This window comes from Bidens hawaiensis, unplaced genomic scaffold, assembly GCF_021521415.1.
Source record: "Bidens hawaiensis isolate Kalapana, Puna unplaced genomic scaffold, B.hawaiensis_p1.1 tig00005272_1, whole genome shotgun sequence".
Classification (NCBI taxonomy): domain Eukaryota; kingdom Viridiplantae; phylum Streptophyta; class Magnoliopsida; order Asterales; family Asteraceae; genus Bidens; species Bidens hawaiensis.
This window is the reverse complement of record NW_027491336.1, coordinates 1,354,374-1,366,772: the sequence shown is the minus strand read 5'-3', so window position 1 is coordinate 1,366,772 and position 12,399 is coordinate 1,354,374.

The following is a 12,399-nucleotide window of genomic DNA, read 5'->3' as shown; positions in this document are numbered from 1 at the left end:
ATCTAAAATCTATGAAGAAGCTTTGTTTTACTTGATAATTAATCAAGACATGTGATGTAGTCTAGTAAAGTACATGGTTATATTACAATTATCTTTTAATGAGAAATGTTTCACCATCTTAAATCACTAATTCAAAGTTGGTGGTTGTCAATTCCATTGGCAATCGTTCATGATCGATTCATGTTCTTGAAAGATAGAAATACTTTGATACATTATCGAAACATGGATCCTTATATTGTACTTAGAAATGATGACATATAAGTTATTATGTATTTTTCTAAATCTTGGTAATCCGAAAATGGCTTTGCTTAGGATATCAAATTAGTTAAAGAAATCATATGTTAACGGAATGTGTAATTATAACCTACATAAATCAACCAAGGGGAGGTTGTGTGATGAACTACAACCACCCGAAGTTGTTAGAATTGGTATTTGAGAAATCAGAGTCAATCCTAATCTTTCTACTTTACGAAACTACTTGCCAACTTAAATTGACATCATTGAGATGACATGACATTAGGAAAGGGTGGACTTTAAAATGCGTATGCTATCTCCTTAGTGCCAAAGATGCTCACTTAAGGTTTAAGGAGCTATCTATCATATATTGCTATAACAAGTTTATCACATGTTCAAATATTAATTATCAATGTTAGAATGAAGTGGATTCTTGATCTTAGATGGTAACCTTCGCATAAGTGAACAACTCGTTTAGAATTTCTTGTCTTGGTCACCTATATATTATATATAAGTATTTACATTTTATAAAAAGATCAAAAATTAACCCCAAAATGATTAAAACCTCCGATTAAAGTAAAGCAACGATTTATTATTAGAAACATTTGTGTCCACGGATCGATACTTGGTTCTTACCAATACTATTCTACATCTACGATAGGTACACTTGCCTATTTTGTGTGTGTTTAGTCTTTGTAGAAATCATTTTTATAAATTTAAAACACGATCTTGTGCAAAATCTAAATATCCAATCTATCATATTTATACAAGTACTCGCACACCACATCTAGTTTTTGGCGCCGTTACCGGGGACACGGTACGTTTCTAAGAACGATCCAAGTTTTAATTCAATCGTTGTCTATAATTGTACAAATTTTTAACATCTATTTTATTTTATCGTTATTTTTTTTACTAAATACTAAAATATATAATTTTACGGCTAGCCTATTTTTACCTTTATTTACCTTACCTTATTTTAGCTTAATTACTATAGACCTTAGTTTACTTAAAATAGCTTAGCCTAACTCATAGTTTAATTTAGTCTAACTTTTGCTAACTTTTACTTTAGTGTTTAATTTTGATTTAGTCCCATGTATGTCCTCTACTTTTGAGCCTGAGCTTGTTTCTCCAATTTCTGAACCGGAACGACTCTTTCGTCGACGAGCACGTAAACGGACTGCAGAAACCGTCGAAGCAATCAAAGAAGAATCAGTAGACGCCACCACATCAGGAGAAAATCAAACCGAATAAATGATGGCGGCCCAGAACAATGAGCCGAACATAAGCCAGTATGCCAAGCCATCTCTCGAAGGCTATGGCAATGGAGTGGCTCCACCCGAAATCACCGAAAATTTCGAAATCAAATCAAGCACCATTCATATGGTGGAAAATTCAGTTCAATTTCATGGTATCCTCGACGAAGACCCTCTTTCTCACATATCTCGATTCCTACGAATCTGCGGAACTTTTAAAATCCAAAACTATTCAGACGATCAAATCAAACTCAAATTCTTTCCTTTCTCTCAAAGGGGTCAAGCCCTAGAATGGATAGAATCTATTTCCTCTGGTTCTATCACCACTTGGGACTAGATGGTTGAACAGTTTCTCCTCAAATATTTTCCGCCTGATAAAACTGCCAAATACCGAGCCAGCATTACCGGATTCCGGACCGATGATGATGAATTGTTACACGCAGCATGGAAAGATACAAAAGTCTTCTGAGAAGATGCCCACATCATGGACTGAGCATATGGTTACAAGTACAAACTTTCTTAGACGCACAATCCAGTCAAAACAAACAAGCCATTGACCAGATCGCTGGTGGAGACCTGGGATCCAAATCACCTAATGAAGCATTTGAAGTCCTGGAAAAGGCCGCAAAGAAGAGTTTCGCTTACAACCCCCAAGATCTACACCTACCCATAAAGGAATACACCACGTCGATTCCAACTCTCTTGTCACAGCACAGCTTGAAGCCCTTTCTAAAAAATTCGAACAACTTCAAGCCGAGCTATCAAAAACCAGACTCACCTGGGACACTTGTGGAGGAAATCATAAGACGGGTGACTGTAAACAAGCCATCATGGCCATGGAAGAATTCGATTTCATCGCTAGAAAGAACAACACTTTCATCAATAACTACAATCCAGGATGGAGAAACCACCCGAATTTCAGCTGGAAAGACGGGGTAACACTCAACCTTTACCCGGATTCGAAAAGAGACCGATAAATCAACCCTTCCAGCCTAAATCTCAATTTCAATATCAGAGTTCTAGTAGCCATCAAAACCCAAGCTACTCTAAGATCGACGAAATGCTAATCCAACTGATGACCAAAACAAATGAAGCAGAAAAGAAATCTGACTCAAGAGTTGTTGATATCAGCGGAGTATTATTAAAACATGAAGCCGATCTCAAAAGTCAACAAGCATCACTTCATAACCTAGAAACTCAAATCGGACAAATTGCCTGAAAATTATCCGAAAGACCACCTGGCACCCTTCCAAGCAACACAATCACCAACCCGAATGCAACAGCAAACGCCGTTACACTCAGGAGCGGTACGACCACTGTTATCTCACCAACTTCAGAACCAGTTATGGAAAAGAAATTTCCTGATGAAACACAGGAAACGCTGACCCCAACAAGCACAGTACAGCCCAATGAGTCAGTCCGAACTTATGTTCCGCCTATTCCATACCCCGGAAGACTAAAGCAGGAGCGATTAGAAGCTCAGTATGCGAAGTTTCTAGAACTCTTTAAGCAACTCCATATCAACATCCCCTTTGTCGAAGTTATTACTCAGATGCCAAAATATGCCAAGTTTCTCAAAGAAGTGCTGACAAACAAAAGGAAGCTGGAGGAGCTCTCGCATGTCACCCTAAGTGAAGAATGTTTAGCTGTCCTCCTAAGCAAGCTACCAACAAAGATGACCGATCCAGGGAGTTTTACTATCCCTAGTCTCATAGGAAATTTGTCTGTTAGCAATGCCCTGGCTGACCTAGGAGCTAGTATTAATTTAATGCCTTATGCGGTTTTTGCAAAACTAGGGATAGGAGAACCAAAGCCCACCCGCATGAGCATTCTGTTAGCTGACCGATCTGTTAAATATCCTCGGGGCATTGTTGAAAACCTGCTTATCAAAATTGAAAAGTTTGTTTTCCCAGTAAATTTTGTAATTTAGACATGGAGGAAGACAAAAGGGTACCTCTGATTTTAGGAAGACCCTTTTTAGCCACCGCAAGGGCTATCATTGATGTTTGCACCGGCAAACTCACTCTCAGGGTCAATGACGAGGCAATCACTTTTGACATAGGAAAATCTATGCAATATCCGCAACAACACGATGACACAATATTCTGTGTTGACATCATAGATTCCATCGTAAGTTGCTATATGCGAGATTCCTCCATCAATACTCCCCTAGAAACACAAGTCTTAGACAAAACACTCAACAAACTCATTTTAGAAGACGAAAATTTCAATAATAACTACCACGAAGAATCAGAAATGATATATGAAATCATTGAAAACAATGAAAAGTCAAAACCATCAATCGAAGAACCACCAGCATTAGAGTTAAAAGAACTACCGAAACATCTCGAATACTCCTTTCTAGAAAAAGACTCTCAACTCCCAGTAATTATTTCTTCTCACCTTTCTAAATAAGAGAAAGACGAACTTCTTAAGGTTCTTAAGAACCATAAGAAGGCTATTGCATGGAAGATCATGGTAATCAAGGGCATCAGTCCTTCTTTTTGTACTCACAAAATTCTCATGGAGGAAGAATACAAACCCGTGGTCCAACATCAAAGACGTCTCAATCCCAACATGCAAGATGTGGTGAAGAAGGAAGTAATCAAACTGCTTGATGCCGGATTAATCTACCCAATCTCGGATTCACCTTGGGTTAGTCCCGTTCAAGTAGTACCCAAGAAGGGTGGAATGACTGTCGTAATGAACGAGAAGGACGAGTTAACACCAATGAGAAACATCACAGGCTGGCGAGTTTGCATTGATTACCGGAAGCTTAACGACGCCACAAGAAAAGATCATTTTCCACTTCCTTTCATAGATCAGATGCTTGAGCGATTATCTGGAAAAATATTCTACTGCTTTCTTGATGGATTCTCCGGATATTTCCAAATTCCCATTGCTCCTGAGGATCAGGAGAAAACCACTTTTACATGTCCATACGGAACCTTCGCCTACAGAAGAATGCCATTTGGACTATGTAATGCTCCAGCCAGCCACCTTCCAACGTTGCATGGTGGCCATCTTTCATGAAATGATCAAAAACTCTATTGAAGTCTTCATGGATGACTTCTCAGTCTTTGGAGACTCGTTCGATCATTGTCTGAAAGACCTAGACAAAATGTTAGCTAGGTGTGAAGAAGTAAATCTAGTGCTCAATTGGGAAAAATGCCACTTTATGGTAAAGGAAGGCATTGTTCTAGGTCACAAGATTTCTCGACACGGACTAGAAGTTGTTAGGGCCAAAATAGAAACCATATCCAAACTTCCACCGCCAACTTCAGTCAAAGCAATTAGAGGTTTCTAGGTCACGCAGGTTTATACCACCGCTTCATAAAAGACTTTTTAAAAATTTCAAGACCTATGACCAAACTTCTGGAGAAAGACGCACCCTTCGTCTTCTCTGAAGAATGTGTTGAATCATTCAACACATTAAAAGACAAACTTGTCAACGCACCAATCATGACCACACCCGATTGGACCCTTCCATTCGAAATCATGTGCAATGCAAGTGACTTTGCAGTTGGAGCCGTACTCGGACAACGCAAAGAAAAACACTTTCACCCAATTTACTATGCAAGTAAAACTCTGAACGATGCACAGGAAAATTACACCACAACAGAAAAAGAGTTACTAGCAGTAGTATTTGCCTTTGAAAAATTTAGATCCTGCCTAGTTCTTTCCAAAACCATAGTTTACACCGACCATACCGCAATACGTTACCTATTCAACAAACAAGATGCCAAACCCAAACTCATTCGATGGATCCTACTACTCCAAGAATTTGACATCGAGGTCAAGGACAAAAAAGGGGCAGAAAATGTAGCTGCCGACCACCTTTCACACTTAGAATGTCCAACTCCTGAAGAACTTCACAAAGAAATTGTCAATGATAATTTCCCACATGAAATTCTCATGCGCATTCAAGAAGTCATAGAAGAAAAAGACGAACGTCCTTGGTACGCCGACTTCGCAAATTACCTAGCTTTTAGAATCCTAAGAAAAGGGCTTACCCATCAACAGCGGAAGAAATTCTTCTCCGATCTTAAGTTTTACTTATGGGAAGATCCATACGTATTTAGAATAGGTGCGGATCAAGTTATTCGTAGGTGCGTAGTAGGCAAGGAGGCCTTAGATATTCTCAAACACTACCATGAAGGACCAACAGGTGGACACCATGGTACCGCCACTACAGTCAGGAAAGTGTTTGATGCAGGATTTTTCTGGCCCACTATATACAAAGATACACATACTTTGATCCAAGCATGCGATGTTTGTCAAAGAGCCGGGAACATCTCATCAAAAAATGAGATGGCTCAGAAGGGCATTCAAATTTGTGAGATCTTTGATGTATGGGGAATAGACTTCATGGGCCCATTTCCTAACTCATTCGGAAATAAATACATCCTCGTAGCAGTTGATTACGTATCTAAATGGGTAGAAGCACACGCTCTTCCCACTAATGTTGCTCGGGTTGTAGTAAGATTTCTAAAAAGGTTATTTTCACGATTCGGTACTCCAAAAGCCCTAATCAGCGACAGAGGTACCCACTTCTGTAACACCCTGATGGACAAGGTCTTAGCACGATATGGGGTCCATCACCGACTGGCAACACCATATCACCCTCAGACCAGTGGGCAGGTAGAGGTCTCGAATCGAGGAATTAAGAGAATTTTAGAAAGAACTGTAGGAATGAATCGCAAAAATTGTGCAGAAAAGTTAGATGCGCTTTATGGGCCCTCAGGACGACCTACAAAACTCCCATAGGAACGACACCCTTCAAGCTCGTTTACGGGAAGGCATGTCATCTGCCAGTAGAGTTAAAACACAAAGCCTACTGGGCCCTCAGAGCAGTGAATTTTGATCTAACGTCCGCCGGAGTAAACCAGGAAGATCAAATTCGTGAGCTCGAGGAACTGAGAACATTGGCCTACGAAAATTCCTGGTCTTACAAGGAAAAGACTAAACGCATACATGACGCCCATTTAAAAGGAAACAAAAAATTTCAAACTGGCGATCGTGTACTGTTATACAACGCTCGTTTACGTCTTTTCCCAGGAAAATTGAAATCCCGATGGATAGGTCCATACGTAGTTGAATCAGTTTTTGACTATGGGACAATCGAAATTTCAAATTCAAATGGCCAAAAGTTCAAGGTAAATGGACATCGATTAAAGCCATATATCGACGGTCCACTTAAAGAAGTTTTGGAGGTATTAACCCTCCAAACTTCTTGAATAAGAAATCAAGGAAACAAGGTCTGGCCAAGACCTTCACAAAACTAGGCCTTGTAAATAAATGAAATAAAAAAAATAATAATAATAAAATAATATTAAAATGAAATTGAAAACCATGGGGGCGTGCTCTCAAAAGCACAGTCCCGCACCTAAAAATGCGGACCGGCATATTCGCTGAAAAAAATCTCAGTCAGACTGGCTTGTAACAGAATTGTCAGAGCAAAAACACGGGGGCGTGCTTCCAAAAGTACGGCACCGTGCTCGACTTACTGGTTGGCTATAAAAGGCACCTTGTGTCATTGCATTCTTTGCACAAACCAAAACCAAAACTAATAACCTCTGAAAATTCAGCATGCCAACTGATATGAGTGAAGCAATCCCCGTTTTCCGACATCCCAGAAATGATGCCCGCCATGTTTCCAAAACCGAGCTTCTCTTGAAACTTCAAGAACTCATGAAAGAACTCACCGAAATGAATATCCTTGCTGAGATGCATCTCGTGCAACTCACCGAATCAGTGGAAAACATGTAAATGGAACTCTGAGACATCAATGAACAACTCCAGTTTCAAGTTCTCGGTTTCACGTATTTTCCACCACCAGGACCATTCGGAGGAGGAGAGCCTTTCGGGGAACTCTAAGAAACTTAATTTCCTGTTTTTATGTGTAAACAAGTGCATTAAGCACAATGTGTTAGGACTTCGGGCTTAACCTGAATATTTTCTATTTTTAGGAAAACCGGGCTTATCCCGTAATTGTTCTAGGACTTTTATTTTAATGAAAAGTAATTTTTAGATGACCAAACTTCTAAAATTATCATAAAAATCGTCATTCTAAGAAATCCAGATCTTGCATCTTGCTGGAAATTATAAAGAAATTCAACGTGACAAAAAGCACGGGCCGTGCTTTCCTAAGCACGAGGCCGTGGTCACCCCAGAATCTTCAGCATGATACGCACTGACTCCGTACAATTCTCTGACTCAGAAACATTTATTCCTCTAGCAGCACGGGGCCGTGCTTTTGAAAGCACGGTGCCGTGTTCAACTTTCCAGTCTCTATATAATGCATGCATAAACTCGCTATTCCATTCACACCAAACATAACTTACCTAAATGGAAGGAAAACGGGTTGAATGGAGGCCAGTGAAAAAGGGGAAACAACATGAATCCTCCTCATACCTTGAGGAGGAGGTCATGAGACTCCAATGCATCATGAGAGATCAAGTTGAGAGCAACATGCAAACCGAGGCTCGAGTAGTCGAGTTAATTAACAAAGTCGACCTACTTAGGTTTGAGAACTTCCATGTTGTGGATGGCCACCACAAATATGTGACTTCCAAACTTAACTTTCTCAACCGAGAAGCGCTCAACAAAAAGTTTGACGAACTTTTGGAAGCCAAACGAGCACCACCACACATCCAGGACTTGTTCGGAAGTGGTGGCCGTTGAAGTTCTGACTTTGTTTCGTGTTGAAGTTGTTCCCGCTAGTAATATGTGTTAGGATCCGAGAGTTGTTGTTGTACTTTTCATTTTATCTATGTTTAATTATGTCTTTAATTTTACCTTTCATGTTTTAATGAAGTCTAGGATTTTTAATTACCATGTTAAACTAACCAGAAAATAAAACCCAGTTAAAAACAAACCAGTTCGACAAATAAAACAAAAATTTAAAACAATACTATCTGCACTAAGCATCACGGTACCGCGCCTCAAAAAGCACGGGGCCGTGTTTTTGGTCACAGAGTAGTTATGAGTTTTTACTTAATAAAATAAATTTTTCCAACCACCAACCCTAACATTCACTACGTTTCTGGACCGAAAACCTCCGACCGTCCAATATTTCGCTAATTTCTCCTCCAAATCTTCAATTCAAAACCTAAGGTATGTTAATTTAACAATTGCATTATTCAAATTCGTCATTTTAGGTTTAGTTTAACCCTAAAATCGCTCAATTCGACCAAATCGGGTCAAAACCCGAAGAGGATTTGGGTTATTTTGCTTGCATATGATGAATAGATTGTTGAATGTTTGATGGTTAGTGTTTAATTGAAAGGGATAATTCGGGTTTTGGGTGTTAGCATAAATACCTGACACACCATTAAACCTAATTGATATAACCGGTTAAAAACGAGGGTTCGAGTCTGAGTAAGTTAGAAATCAATATTAAAAACACGAGCCGTGCCCAAAACAACATGAATCGTGGTCAACCAAAATTCAAACATCAAAGGAAATTGGACCAGAGGCAACAGCACGGGGCCGTGCTTCTGAAAGCACGCCACCGTGCTTTGCTCTCTGTTTCAGCAAATTGAAAATTTTTCATGAATTTTGACAAATTTGGGTGTAAATTGCAGATGGCCGAGTATGGAGAAGAAGTTCACGCATTTCTAGTCTTCCCAAACCGCAAAGAAAAGGACCGACAAACAAACACAAGATTAACTTATCTCAATAACATGTATCCAGAAGCCAACTTCTATGCTTGTGAAGACACTCTGAGAAACATCAACCAATGGAACCGTTATGAGAACATTGTGAAGGGACCTTAAACAGGGGAAGCAGTGACACAACTAACAAAGGAATTCCTGGCCTCGTTCAATATGAAAAAGAAAAAGTTTAACATATGGGATAATGAGGCAATCAAGTTCCGATGTGGGGGAATATGGTGTACAACTTCTGTCACCCAACTAGGAATTGATTTAGGAATGTACACGACCGAGGAAACCGACCCAGACATCTGGTTCGAGGCCAAAACAACATTTACAGATTAAGGTGATGATGATGAAGCTGAAGCAGGAGACATAAGGGAAGAAGCTTGGGAACAGTTGAGTTATGGGACAACAGAATATAAACCGAGCGTTTCAAAAAGCATAGCACTGCGTGACCCACTCATGAGGTACATCCACCGTTTGCTCAGTCACACCGTCATAGCTCGAGGACAGAGTGAATGGGTTGTCAACCTGAGGGATCTTTGGGCATTATACTGCATGAAAAACGACCTAGCATGCAATATCACAATGCTATTTTGCAAACTCTTCATGACAAATGCAAGTGCCTGAGGAAATACCCCGATCTTCGGTGGTCCGTGGATCCGCAACCTTTATGAGGCCTATGGTGCAGATACAGAAGGAACTCGAAGCCCAGACCTAATAGCTCTCAACCGTGATTACTGTGAAAGCATGCAAATGATCCAGCAAATCAACCCGAATGTGTGGAGGTTTTGTGATAAGAACAACCAGGTTTGGGAACCAGAGGACCCAACTAAGATGATGATACAAGATGTACCCGAAAGATGACAATCACCACCCAGACAGAGCCGCCGCCGAACTTACCGTCATAGAGGAGGCCCATCTTCATCAGGGGCCGGCCCTAGCTCGTCACACGACAGCCGATACTCTTTGGAGGGTATATATGGACTTATCGATCAATTCTCAACTAACACTACCACCTCATTTAACAGGATCAAAGAGCAGATGGCTGCCTCCGATGCACAACGAGCAGCCGAGTATGAAGAAACGAGGCGAGAGATTGAACGATTGGGCTATCGCATGGACAGGCAATGGGGACCATTTGACCCGAACATGGGTAACTGATGATTGTCGACACTGGTAGGTCGGGCACGGACAGGGTTTGGTAGTATTTTATGAACTTATTATGTGTGTTTTAAACAATTTACTTTCCGTCGTACTTGTTTGTTTGTTTTTATGTTGGTTTGGATATTTTTATGGCCGTGGGTGCCAAAGACATTATGCTAGGTACTAATTTAGCCCGATAGGGCAAGGGATGGATGATTCCATACCCAATTTTCAGCAGTTTATGCTTGGTTGTTTGTGGATGTTTGCAGTTTTATATCATACAGGTACAAAAACAGGAAAACGGAAGAAAAACATGGGACGCTCTGTCGAAATTTCGTTAACCCATAGGGAAGTAACTCTCCATTTTTACCCATAATACTCAATTAAAAAATTTATATTTTCATGAATCTTGTCACATTGAGGACAATGTGAGATTCAAGTGTGGGGAGGGGAATTACTTGACACAATTATTCATTTCAAGACCGCACGAAGCGTTGTATAAGGAAGAAGGTAATATTTACACAATTCAATCAAACCCATTACCAAATTACAAAACCCAAAAACCTTAACCAAAAACCCGATCACTTTATCCATTTTCACCGGTAAAATACAACACTGGTCTTTTACCGGCAGACTCTAAAGAACTGGAAATGCATTCTTTCGATTTCAATTTCCTTTGCTGCATACACTTCACAAACCTAGGTTGCCTCCAGAACTTAGGGAGAGAATCTTTCTCTTTAACAATGAGGTGAGGAAAAATTGGCGCCAAGATGAACAAAGGCCACCATTCTGTGGAATTTCCAAAACGCAATGAAGAGAAGAGCAAAAAGATATGAACGATGCTTAGGTTGCGGAAACTGGTCCCATGAAGAAAGATGTAGAAAAAGTCAAACTCAGTCTCAGCATGAATATACCGAACTAATGAGGATGGGGCTATTAGGCTCAAAGCCGAACGATCCATTTGAGTTGGAAGTTATATTCAGAACAGGATTGAGGAAGAATTGATCCACATCCTCGATAAAAATGGTCTTGACGATCTGACCTTAAAAGAGTCATTAGGTATACATAAAAAAAACCTCGGAGAAAAGGAGCTAACCATTGAAGACATCTCAGGACTCCCGACAGTCAGTAGAAGTTGTATTTACCATCCTCATTAACTTAAAATCCTTAAACCGCCACAAAATACCAAATCCCTACTCACACAAAACCAAACCCTTGTACCTTCTGATCTATGCAACCCTTTAAAATGTGGAGATTTAAACTTGTTACAAGCATATTTATCACAGGTTGTATTTTGACTAAGAGTGTTCACATACATACATCACATGTATAATCAGATATAAAACCGAGTGTGAGTGAACATTGTGAGAACGTGACGTTTTGCATAAACGAAAGCTCATAAAAACAAAAGTTCCCTCTTATTTATCACTGAAAAAAATTTTGGTTATTTTGTTTCATCTTCTTGGAGCTCACTTAAGGAATGATTATAATCTAAGCTTGCTGTTTTTAGAGGATATTTATAAGAAGATTGCTTGAGGACAAGCAATGTTCAAGTGTGGGGATGTTTGATGTACATAGAAATATACATCTTTTCGGCATCAAATAATCTCTAAAAACTGCAATTTCTATCAAATAACATAGCATAAAAGGCTACTTATCATAATAAAACATAATTTAAGGTGAAACCAAGCCCCAAACGAAGAAACAAGCAAAAAGACGAAGAAAAACAGAAGAAAACACAAGAAAACAAAGAAACACGCCCCATGCCTCAAGAATCACGCCCCCATGCTTCTAAACACAAGAAAAGACAACATCTGGAAGCAAAAGCACGGGGCCGTGGACGAGAACACAGAAAAGATAAAGAAGAATTGAGCACATGTCACTAAAAACCACGGGCCGTGCCTACCAACCACGGGCCGTTGCCACCTCACAGAAAAGACAAAACAAATCTGGCACATGCCATAAAAATGCACGGGGGTGTGCTCATCAAGCACGTGGGCTGTGCCTCACTATCCAGATTGCCTATAGATAGTGGCTCATGTTGCATTCATTTGGTGTGCCTTGAAAAGAAATCTTGTTGGTACATGATGTCAGTAGTTCAGTATCTA